Source organism: Trachurus japonicus, chromosome 5 (genome assembly GCF_045865225.1).
Source record: "Trachurus japonicus isolate A0001 chromosome 5, Traja_1.0".
Classification (NCBI taxonomy): domain Eukaryota; kingdom Metazoa; phylum Chordata; class Actinopteri; order Carangiformes; family Carangidae; genus Trachurus; species Trachurus japonicus.
In genome coordinates, this window is record NC_140911.1 from 14,253,181 (window position 1) to 14,265,475 (window position 12,295).

Below are 12,295 nucleotides of genomic sequence, written 5' to 3' on the forward strand. Positions count from 1 at the left end.
TGATCAGTAATGTTAGCTATAATTGTATTCTTTTTTGAAATGGTAACAACACAACAACCAGTCAGGCTAACATGCCACTGTTAAGAAAACCTCTAACTTCCATGTTCACATATTATCATAAGAATAAGTATAGAATTAATGTAGGCTGTCGACCGACATCTTGCCTTAGATGTTCGCTAAAGGAATATCAAAGTATGCTATCCAGCGGTTTAACTTCCCTTTTCGAGCCAAACCACGAACATGAACAGTATGTCAGTGAACAAGTGAATCCAGACTCTGAGTGATGGAGCGGCTCTGTGGTGGAGAAAACCGAAAGCTGGAATAATACCAAGTAAGAGAGAGAATGACAGTGAGTGAGTGGCTCTGCTCAAGCAGCCAAATCTTGGGAATAACAACTGTATTTACTGTAGGGAGGTACTGAGGTGAGTCAGTTCTGCTCAGTCTGGGCCCAGTGTAACAATCCAAGGACACCAACATTAGCATAAAATCTCAGAGCAGTTCAGACGTAATACCAGAGCTGAGATGCTGTGGCTTCTGAACATGGACAGGGGCTGACAAGAATGACTGACAATGCCCTTGTTTTGTTGCTATAGTGCCACAGGTCTGTGGATTGTTACCTTGGAAAAACTGCTCTCTTACTGTCGAGTTAGCAGATTTAATTGTAGGAATATACCTTTTACAGACTTAAAGAGGAACTAAGCAGGATTTCTCCCGTGGCTATGCTACATTTTTACCTTAATTAAAAAGCTTGTTAACAATTAACATTTATAGCAAGAAGACTCCAGAATGACGCCTAAAATTAACATATTACTCACAGAATAATTTGAGTTTATTTCTGTCAGAGCATGTTCCTCATATGAACAAACATCTATCTATAAGTCTCTAACTCTAACTACAATGGAGGATGGTGCTACAAGTCAGCAACATCTCCCAAGAAAACACAAAGCACCATTGTTGTAGAACTCAACACAACATGTATAGCCCATTCAGTATGCTGCTGTTGGATTTCTGCTCTGTTCTGCATAGCCTAATTGATTAGTTGTTTGATTGTTGCATGCCCAAGTGTATTTGATTGACTAAGATGACGTTCAAATAATTTATTCCCACAATTGGTGACAAAGGTAAACATATTAGAAAAGGAAGGAGCACAGAGTACCAAGTTCAAAAATGTCTTTGTGTAGTTACAAAGAGGTTATTGAGGCTGCACTGCATTTTGCTGCTTCACACTTAAATTGGATACTCGGAATGATCATTTCCTTTACTGAATGCATCAGACATTGTGCAACGTAACAGCCCTCTCTACTATGATGTATCGCATGTGTATTTACCTCTAAATGTTTTTGCCAGATGTGCCTTTGAAAAAAATATAATTATGGATCATGTTCCCAGCAACATTTTTCATCCATTCTTTGTACCTCACACTTGGGAATCATGCACTGAATGAGATTAAACATAAGGAAAACATTTTGGTTGAAGGAGCATGTTGCAAATTTTTGCTATTTATACACGGGCACATTACTTTGAAAAAGTAATTAGTATAGTTACTAGTTACTTTCCCCAAACTCAGTTAGTTGATATAAATAATTAATTAATTAAGGAACTATGTAACTATTGCGTGTATTATTTTCTGATGGGACTTATTGAGTCAAGTATCAGCGCATTTTATCGTCAGTAACAGTAACAACGTTGTAACGTTTTTTGATTACATGTTACTAAAAAAAGTAGCGCCGTTAGTAACGCCGTTATTCCCATCACTGTTTATACATAGCCAGTTAGCAAGCTCTGTTAAACACTTAGTTTTGACAGGCACTTTAGTAATTGTTTTGACCTTTAGGCTAAGTGGATGCTGCAGTGACTCGGTATCGGAAAACTAGCTAGTTAGTAAGCATGCTAAATTCAATAGATGAAAAGCAAAATAAGGTTTCTGTTTAATTCAATTAAAGGAATGAAGGTTGACAGTATGTACATTTTTTTTCATTTTGTGAAATATTTCTGTGACTGAAATATTTTCCATAACATCTTAATGTGGTAGGATTCTATCAAAGGCCTCTGTGAGCTTATTGAACAGCCTGGCAGCGGTGTAGATATATTCCCCTCTGAAGTGTTTGAACAAACCTCACCAATAAGTGAGGGCCAAAGTCAACGGTGTGATCTCATGGCTGTCAATCAACGCATGAATGAGCCTCTGATCTACTACTCCTCTCTCACTGTGGCTTCAAGCTTACATTAAGTTCAGCAAAATGTCACACTTTGGTTGGCTTGATTTCCAGAACTTGCATATTACAGCTAAAACTGTAATCACCTGATTATAAATTGGTATTAATGGATACTGGCTCATATTAGTGAACTTTTTGCAGTCATGTTCAGCTTAATATTTTGTAAATGACTGCAGTCTTAGGTCCATAATTCACTTACGCTGGTCACCTATCTTGAAATCTGTGTTGGTTATGTAATGAAATTGACTAAATGTGCAGCACTTGTCTTGCAAAGCAATAAAAGCAGATGGTACTAGCAGCCACTGAAACATTTCTTTTTCTGAGGATGAATTGCTTTTCTTGATGACTGTTAGTTGAATACTAAGCCATGTGGCATTTGTAGAGATATGATGTAACTTTAAATGGCTCACCAGCTATGCAAGGAATGTTTCATCTCTTATTTGGTTTTTCCTTCATGATTTTGTGCAACTGTAAAATTATCTCTTCCCTGCCATCTATCATTATGCCATTCTCTGAACATCCAAACACACAGTGGAAGTAGATAGTTGACCATGTTTTTTTCAGCAGTAATTATAAAATGATCATGCAGTTCCAGTATTGAATATGAAGGATACACAATGGCAATGGCACAATGAGGAGATTATTGTAGGGCAGTGATAGTTTTCTTTTATAAAATGACATTTATAATGTCATAGTGCACTCTACTCAAAATTGTGTACACAATAAGTATGAAATCTTCAAATGTATGTGACTGAACTTCACCTGATCTTATGTCTAAGTGCCCCACATTATCACATGTCCCTGCTGTGAGGTGTGAGCACAGAGTACCCTCCATGTATCCTTGTTAGCATGTCCTGTAGCAGCTCAGCGGGCCCAGAAGACACCAGGGAACTGCTCAAAAGGCTGCACCTGGAAAAGCGTGATGAGATGAGATGTGCTACAGTGAACAGGGAAATGAAGATCAGTGCGTCACTTGTGGGTGATGGGGTGTCACGCCTTAAAACACTACACTACTCCCTCTCCTTCTTCCTCCGCACTCTCTACTCTCTGTTCATGATCTTTTCCCAGGCTGGGAGAAAAGAAAAGATCCATTTTCACAGGGGCGGCATAGGTGTAACCAGGGGTATGTTGCAGTCTTTCTCTCCTGCTCCGCGTTCAAAAGCTTTAATCTTAAGATCATGTTCTTGCTTTGCCTCGAAATAGCTTGGGAGAAAATTATACAGCATCAACACATCCTCTGCCAGTGTATTTTCTCTTGCAACTTTGGTTTTCATTTGCATGTGACAGAGGTGATTAATCTTCTGCACTTTGACCTGTGCAGCCTCTGTTTGAGTGCCTGTCTAATTGTTTCTGTAATATGACTGCTCATTCCGCCACTGTTCATTAGCGGTTGAACAATGATCTGGGATTGCACAAGAGCTTGAGGGATGCAAACTCATCAGGGGGGAAAAGATGATGAAGATGCAAACCCCCTGGAGTCCAAGGGCATGCTTTCCTAGGAAAAAAAATTAGATTCACAGTCAATTTTAGCAGGAGGATAAAGTTACCTTATAAGCTTGTGCATGTGTTATGACACTAGTACAAAAACAGAAGGAAGGCATCACAGAAGCCACCACCATTACCACAATCCTTTTTCATATAAATGACCATGATCGAGCTCTTGCCAAACAACTTCACAGGATGCTAATTAAAGGTACCATAATCTACGTTGATTTCCATTTCTTTTTTTCTTTTTTAAAGCAGGTCTAGGTTCCATATTGATACTGTGAGATTATCGAGACACTGACTTTGTTCAGAAACTGAGCCTCAAAACAAGCCATCGAGACTTCTGTGACTTTGTGATATCACAGCAAAGCAGTTACCGCCCTCAGTTACATACCAAACCCCATCCTCCTGGATCCACTGTCCAATTTTACAAATGCATCTGTGAGTGGATACGTATTGTCCAGAAGATACTGAGTCTGGGAAAAGACCAAATAATATCACTGGTTTTCTTATATAGCACACAGTTCATGTTCAGTTTATGTGAACATTGCAGCAACTTTTCGTACTTACTACATACTTTCACACTATTCTGCTTTACCCAGAGGCTTCATATGACTTCTGAAGGTGTCGTGTCTTCATTGACTTAATGTTTTCCTTTTTGACAAAATATCTCCCTGTCTGGATCTTAAAGAGAGATGCCAAACAGTTCTTCTTTGTTTTTCCTTCTCCTTGCCATACACCTGTCAGTTTGGGCCTTTCTATGACATTTTGGGCCCTAGTTTCGTCGACCAGGTGAAGTCTAACATCAGCACAGCTTCGCCACGCCAACGGGGTGTGGCCCAGGTCCATTTCGCAAGATTGGTGGGCCGCGCAGTCAGACTTAGACCAGCGCAATCCCTCCCCTCGTCCCTCCCACCGGCGCAAACAGTGAAGAGGGAGGAGAGAGGGCGGGAGGGAGACAGGAGGAGGAGAGAAAGGCGTGGAGTGGGTTTGACACAGCCGAGTCAGATCTTCACCAATCAAAGGAGCTCCTCTCCTCACCTTTAACTGCGCGGCGGGTGATGCGCGCTGCAAGTTTGTCATTTTATACTTGGACATGGACGGAGGAAACAGCGACGCCAGAGGCCGAACCTCTCCCAGGAGGAAACAGCTGTTTTGGTCCGGAGGTCCGAGCTCAGAGTGACCAATAATGAGTTTACTAATATACTTAACCAGGATTGATCTGATACACTGAGAACGGCTGCGCAATCTAAGAAACAACAACTAATAAACTAATAAAGAAACTCACATTTATTCAAACCCTGTGTATAAGATGAGAGGTGTAGGCTACACTAATCACAACATAAACAAAGACCATGTGGATTAAATCAGCGTAAAGGACTCGCTCTCTCTCTCTCCCTCTCTCTCTCTCTCTCTCTCTCTCTCTCTGTCCTCCTCTCTCTCTCTCTCTCTCTGTCTGTCTCTTTTTTTCTCTTTTTTTTCTGTGATAGAGATGCTGAGTATACTGTAGTAGGCTATATACTGACTATATGATACCGAGGCTGTTGTGGTGGGCTAAGAGAGATGATGATTTGTGTTTTGTTTTTCATTACGGCTGCGTGATGCGGTCGCTCTCCGCTAATGAATTAATAAGTAAATAAATAAATACAGCGATCATCACAAGGGCAGAGTGGTATCTCAACACGGCAGCGACATGCAGTCATCCACCCTCAGTCCTGCTTGGGACATCCACAGCTGCTTTTCAGTGCCAGTTCGTCCCTGCTGTGTTAATTCAGGTGGAGTTTCCATTACGCACCGACAGCCTTTGATCTCTGCTTTGATCTGACGTCAGATGTGACGGGACAATCTATACAGATATAAATTCACGTGTTGATTCCGTTAGTTGCATTAAATAGGGGTTATTGTGGATATTTATTGCATTGAAATGTGTCTGGAACTGTGGAGATCTGCCTGTGAGGTCTTGGTGATGTGTGTGCACTGCAGGTCAGTCAGCCAAACTTCCACTGCACCTGCTGCGCTTCGCCCTGCGCTGAGACTAGACCTGGTTGGAGGTGGCGAGCTTTCAGCGCAACCTAGGCGGGACATTTTCCCACGAAACTTCCACTGCACCAAGCTGAATCTGTGACGCCTCCCCCTGCTGCGCGGCCACGCCTATCTCAGCGCAGCGCGATCTGCCAATCTTTCAATCTGACTTTGCGCTAGGCTGCGCTGGTCGAAACTTGCATTAGACCAGCTGCGCTACCTTGCGCCACCTGCGCTGCGCCAGCAAACTAGGGCCCAGAAGGTTAAAATCGTTTAGAGCATATGAGCATATGGGAATGACCAAGCATGAATGGAATACTTTGATATTTTTCTTGTTGCTGCAATTGAGCCAACTCTCATAATGTCACTCTAAATAACAAGCCTGCAGATGGCTCAATTTGCATCAAAATACATCTCATAATATCAGAGGCCACTTGAGATAATAGAAAATGTTATATAAACAAAAAAAACATGTAGCCTACGATGCAATCAACTTCAAAATGATATGTAGCGTACATTAGATGGATATATTTGATGTACAATATTGTGTGACCGATATTGTGGCCCGATATCTGGCCTGCCCTGAGTGGGTTTCAAACCCTGATCTCCCGCACCGCGGGCAACGATGCTAACCGTTCCGCCAAGAGATCAATGACCACTTGGCAAGTGGGTTTGCACGTCTTTTATGGGTGAGTGAGTAACTTCAGTACCGCTAACCACCACACGTCTCCTCACTGGTACCTCGTGACTGTGGCTATACCCGCGGACCTCCGTTACATATGTATAGTTATTTCCCTAAACATATTACTCATAGCTAACTGTATCCTGATCTATGCACAAATAACACCACATTTGTGTTTAACCTAATGCTTACAGTAAATACTTTCACAGACCAATGCCACACAAATTCACTGCATGTTGTGTAAGTATTTTCCTTTTCAGAGCTTTCTCCTGTGTTCAAGTGTGTGACAGGGAAAAGCTTCTACGGAGAAAAATGCATAGTATTGGTCACAAGAGGGCATGTCACCCTATAAAACAACCAAGTTGCTAATGACTTTTTCAGGAACTAATTTTCTGCTTTGTGGCGCAGCCCATAAAACAAGGCTATTCTCCTTCATCAGGGGAAGAATAGAGATTTAACTGTCTTTTCTGTTTATTGTCACACAGCAACATTTACACATTGCTTATGCCACAAATTGAAGAGGGACTCTGTTGACTTTGTCACTTGTTTCCCATGCTTTCTTTTTTTATATCTATTAAGTGCAGGGGTAAAAGCACTGATCCATTCTGCATGTTGACAACAATCTTGAGTGCTTATTGCCCTGGACGCTTAACAAGAGCCTATGTGTCCTAACATTTCATCTCCCTGCTTTTGCATATTCTGCATCTTTTTTTTCAAACAGTCAAAACATAGGATTGCGGCAGCAGAAATCAATTTGACAGTAATGCTGAAATTAGCTGTAAAATGCTGAGCTCTCACCATTATACAAGCCACCCCACACTGTAACAAATTGCTGTAAAAATTACAGTAAAATTTTACAGTATCTTCTTGTTTTGTCATTTTACAATTTTTAACTGTATACCGCAATGCATCATGGGTCAAAACTAATTACAGTAACCTGCTGCATAACTCCGCGGTTACATATTGTAAAATTTACAGCAAGTGTGTTCTGGCCTGTAGATTATGTGTATTACAGGTAAATACTGTTAATATTCGAATTTCGGCAGTTAGAGCCTCCGAGAGGAGAAGAGAGGAGAGGAGCAATGGAGGAGCCTGTCACCACAGCAAGGCTAAGAAGTCAGCGGATTGGTGAGTAATGTTTGTTTCACTGACAGTAATTTCCAATAACTTTAGCTAAAACAGATTTAGCATTTAATAGGAGGACAGTCTGCATCGTCTTCACATCGTATTTTTTTCTCCGATAAACAGGCTAACACAAGCCAGTGAAGGTAGCATTACAGCTAACGTTGATGTCGGCAGAGAAAGTTGTATTCGGTTAACTTTAAGTAACGTTACTTCAAGTTTTATCAGAGTCTTTTTTACACAAGTACCTGTACTTCGACGTAAGTAGAAAGTAAGAGAGTACTTTAGTCACCTGGACACTGAGCCAGAGGAGCTAACTAGCTGCTAAGTTAACTAGCAGCTAAGCTAAATAAATTTAATTTAGACAATGTAGACAAATGTTTATTTTCTGTATGAACAGAAGTTCTTATTATTGCTAAGTGGTAAGAACAGTGTAATAGTAATGTGCATGTTCTTTATTGCAGTGCAACAATTTGTAAATAAAATCCAGACATTTTTTTCTGGAAATATTCAAAACATTTCTTTAGCTTTGAAAACCAAGGTTAGAACGGAACCATGAGACGAACTGTAGATTAGGTTAACTGTTACACCCTTAATTATAATTGAAATTAACTAACCTTATTGGTAAGAATGGTTGCTAATAATCTACCATGTCTTGTGTTTTGCAATTTGTGCATCATATTGTTACAGAGCTGGATGGATCCACACACAGTGAGCACCACCACTGAAGCCCACAGTGACCAAACACTATTGAAGGGGATTTTGAGGTAAAAACATTTCCTACAATTTACAGTTTTTGTGACAAAGCAACATGAAACACACAATGCATAAGGTTTCTTTTCTTTGGATGCAAGTTACAATGTGTTTCATGTACTGCCACATAACGTTTGTCCCCCTGGGTTTGTTACAGCCAGTAATCTCATTTAGAAAATACATAAAAACACTAAATTGACCTTTGTCTACCAGCCACTCATTTGTTTTACCAGACAGTTTATCCTGGCAGTGTACTCTAACTTTATGTGAAAAAAGGTGACACTAGATCTACAATATCCAAGCAGTATGCTATGTCATTTCACAGGGTAAATATTTTAACTCTTTGAGAATATAGTGACATTCTCTGTCAGTCAGACACACACACAGTGTAAAATTAACTTTTTTGTCCCCCTGTAAATGGCTAGTGAATGCTCAGATTTGACCAGCCACTGGTAGGTGATAATTTACAACGCTGACATAGTGTACACTCTGGCATAGGTTTTCTTGCTCCATTGTCACCTGCTTTAATGGACTTCATACAATGTGTGAATGACTGTGAGGCTAATTCAGCATTTGTGTTTTGCAACTTGTACATCTTTTTGCTACAGGTGGAGGGATGCCAAGGGAAGCCACATACAGTGAGTGCCACCACTGAAGACCTGAAGTAAAACACAGAGGTGAAGGGGATTTTCAGGTGAAAATATTTTTTTCATTTGACTATGCAGTCTGTTGCAGTGAAAGTTTATTTGGGATTCAGTTTGTATCCAAGTTACCTCAAGTCAACTCCATTTTTTGATGATGTTCTTTTATTGTTTAAGGGATAGTTCAATATTTTGGCAAACTGGCCCATTTGCCATAATCCCAATAGTCATAGCAGTAGGTTAATTGCCTTTATTTGTCGGTGCAAAGTGTTTTGAGATCGGAGGAGCAGAGCCGTGAGCTGCTCAGAGCTACGCTATGGAGGCTCATTATGGGATTTCTTGGTTTCCCTCATCAAACTCATCAAATACAAAATCCAACAACTCCACAACGCTCTGGTGGACAAGTTGTGACCTGCACATTCACCACAATGAGATAATAATGTGACGTTATGAGACAGAGTTGTTTTTGAGGCAAAGAGAGCGACTGCTGGCTGAAAACTGCACCTGACAGGGAAGCGCATCAGCAGTTTTGCATGAATTTACCTTGAAAACAACTGTCTCGTAACATCACATTATTATCTCATAGCGTGGTGAATGTGCAGGTCACAACTTGTCCACCAGAGCGTTTTGGAGTTGTTGAATTGTGTATTTTATGAGTTTGATGAGAGAAACCAAGAAATTCCATTACTCCATAACAGTATATGATCAGCTCACGTCTCTGCTCCACTGATCTAAAAACAGCTTTTACTGAAGAATAAAGGCAATTAACCTACTACTATAACTATACGGATTATGGCAATGGTCCAATTAAACAAAATGTTGAACTATCCCTTTCATTGTTCTTCATGTTACTGTACATGTATCTTTTGCACATCTGTAAAAAAAAAAATGCTGTAAGTTTTAATAAAAGTATTTTGTAGCAGCTCTGACACTTGTGTTATTATTTGTTTCATTCACAATCTGCATACTGTAATTTGCAAAGCAGCTAATGTAAAAACCAATATTAACTGTAAAAACATTTTACAACAACATATTGTATTATTTATTTACAGGTATTTACTGGCAACTTTAGTTGCCAGGTAATTACTGTAATTTATTAGAATACAAGAAAAAGTTGTAAACTAGATTACATTGAATTGCTGTTTTCTAAAAAAGAAAAGAGTAAGTTACTGTAATTTATATACAGCAAAAACCTGTAAAAGATTTACAGTTATATGTTGTAATATATTTTTACAGTAATAAACTGCGATTTTACAAGAATTAGCTGGCAACTTTTTTGCCAGGTATTTACTGTAAATTCTACAGTCAATTCTTTACAGTGCATGCAATGTAATTCTCCCACCTGCTGGCACTGCCATTACTCACTTCCAAACCTCAGGGGTCGGATATGTGATGACTTGGGTCTACTAGATGACAACATGATTTTAATATATGTGGAAGGATGAGAGTTTTGTTAAACACACAGATCCACACACCAGGGCTTCACAAATCATGCATGTGTGTGTGTGTGTGTGTGCTGACCAGTCAATTAACACAAAGTCCTCTGACAAGGCATCATAAAAAAGACAAAGAGGCTCCCGTGATCTTCAAATTCTGCAAAGCACTATTCAGAAAAGCTATGAGGCTGAGGGCGTTTACAGCTTTCAGTCAAACTATAACCTTACTGATGAATGACTGCAGTGCTATGACTTAATTATGACTGCACAGGAAATACTGTCCATCCCTAGTAATGACCCCAATGGCCATCGATAAAAAGGCCTGATAAACACAGACTTCCTGAGCATGGAAGGATAAATACAGCCTGAGTAATGAGACCCAGGCTGCACAGGATGACAGCTCTGCTCTATATCATATGCTGCTCTGTGGTTCTGGGGTGGCAGTTTTGGGAGGGAGAGGTGGAGGGAGGGAGTAAGGGAGCTTTGAAACCTTAGTGTGAGCGCCCTCATTCGCAGCTGGCTTTCAGACACAATGGTTCAACGAGAGAAAATAACCTGAGATATCAGAGAGACAATAATGAGAAATTCCATTTTCACTCAACTGGTGCTGTCTGCTCAACTCTCTCGTGCACTCTCGGGTGAAAAGCAATTGCATCAATCTTACACATGCAGTCTACTGGGATGAATCTTTTGAGTGTGTTTCGCAGCGGCCTTGAGCATACATCAAAATAACATTGTCTACATTTCAAATGGCATTCATCCTCCGCTCACTGCACTAATCAACACCAAAATTGATTAATCCATTAGTTGATTTTTGTTCTTAGTCAATCTGAGGCTAATAGATAGATACCCAATAAACTGGCTATTTAAAGTGAGAGGGAAAAATTCCATCATTTGTTGGGAGAGAAAAAAAAATGTCTGGCTCCATTTCATGCTTCAGAGGCTTAACTGTCCTTTAGTGAAAAGACAGATCTCGAGGAGGTTATAGCAAAGCAGTCATTAGCAGACTGAGGATCTAAGTGGACGAAATAGAGCCATGATGCCTCCTTTAGAATGGCAAGAGAGCATCATGAGATGCTGTCTGAGCAGCCTTTCTACCTCTGCTTTGTGGATGGCACACTGAGATGAGAAAATGGAGACAATACAGTCAAACGATGCCTCCAGTGGGAGGTGTAATTTGGCCTGCTGACGAACCACCCATGAGCCTCATTCAGTTATTAACTTCAACATGTGATAAGATTTACCCGGTTAATACAGGTGATCATCCCCCTTTTCTCCACTCTTTTGCAGGTCAACTAGGAATATACTCCATACATTTTAACTAATTACCACTGGTCTGGCATGTAAATTGATTTTTTTTAGTGAGAAGATCTTCTTAAATCCCACTCACTATAATTAAGGCTTATATCGGGATAATGGGAAAATGGTGGATCAAAGGTTGAATTAATTGCAGACTTAAACATACTGTAATTCAGGTATTAAGAGTGAAGACATGTTTTTCAAAGAGAGAAACCTAGAGACAAGCTGTTTGACAAGAATGAATATAATATTATTATGATATCATTCAACACATGATATATTCTTAAATCCCCATCATTTTGTAGATGTGGAAACTCTCTTAAGGCTTGTTGCCACCTAGTGGTGTTTCTCCCAGGATGTGAATACTGTACACACATGCACATAAAAGATGCAGAGCCTCTCAGCACCTGTTGTGGCCACGCTAGTGTCCTGACCTCATGGATAGTAACGCAGACACACATCACTTTGGAGCAGACTGAAATATCTCAATAACTGGATGGATTGCCGTGACATTTTGTACAGACATGCATGACGGCAAAGGTATGAATCTAACTGACTTTGGTGATCCCCTCACTCTTCTTTAGTGGCACCCAGCGGTTGACATTTGTGCTTTGGAGTGGAAAAATATCATCAACTATT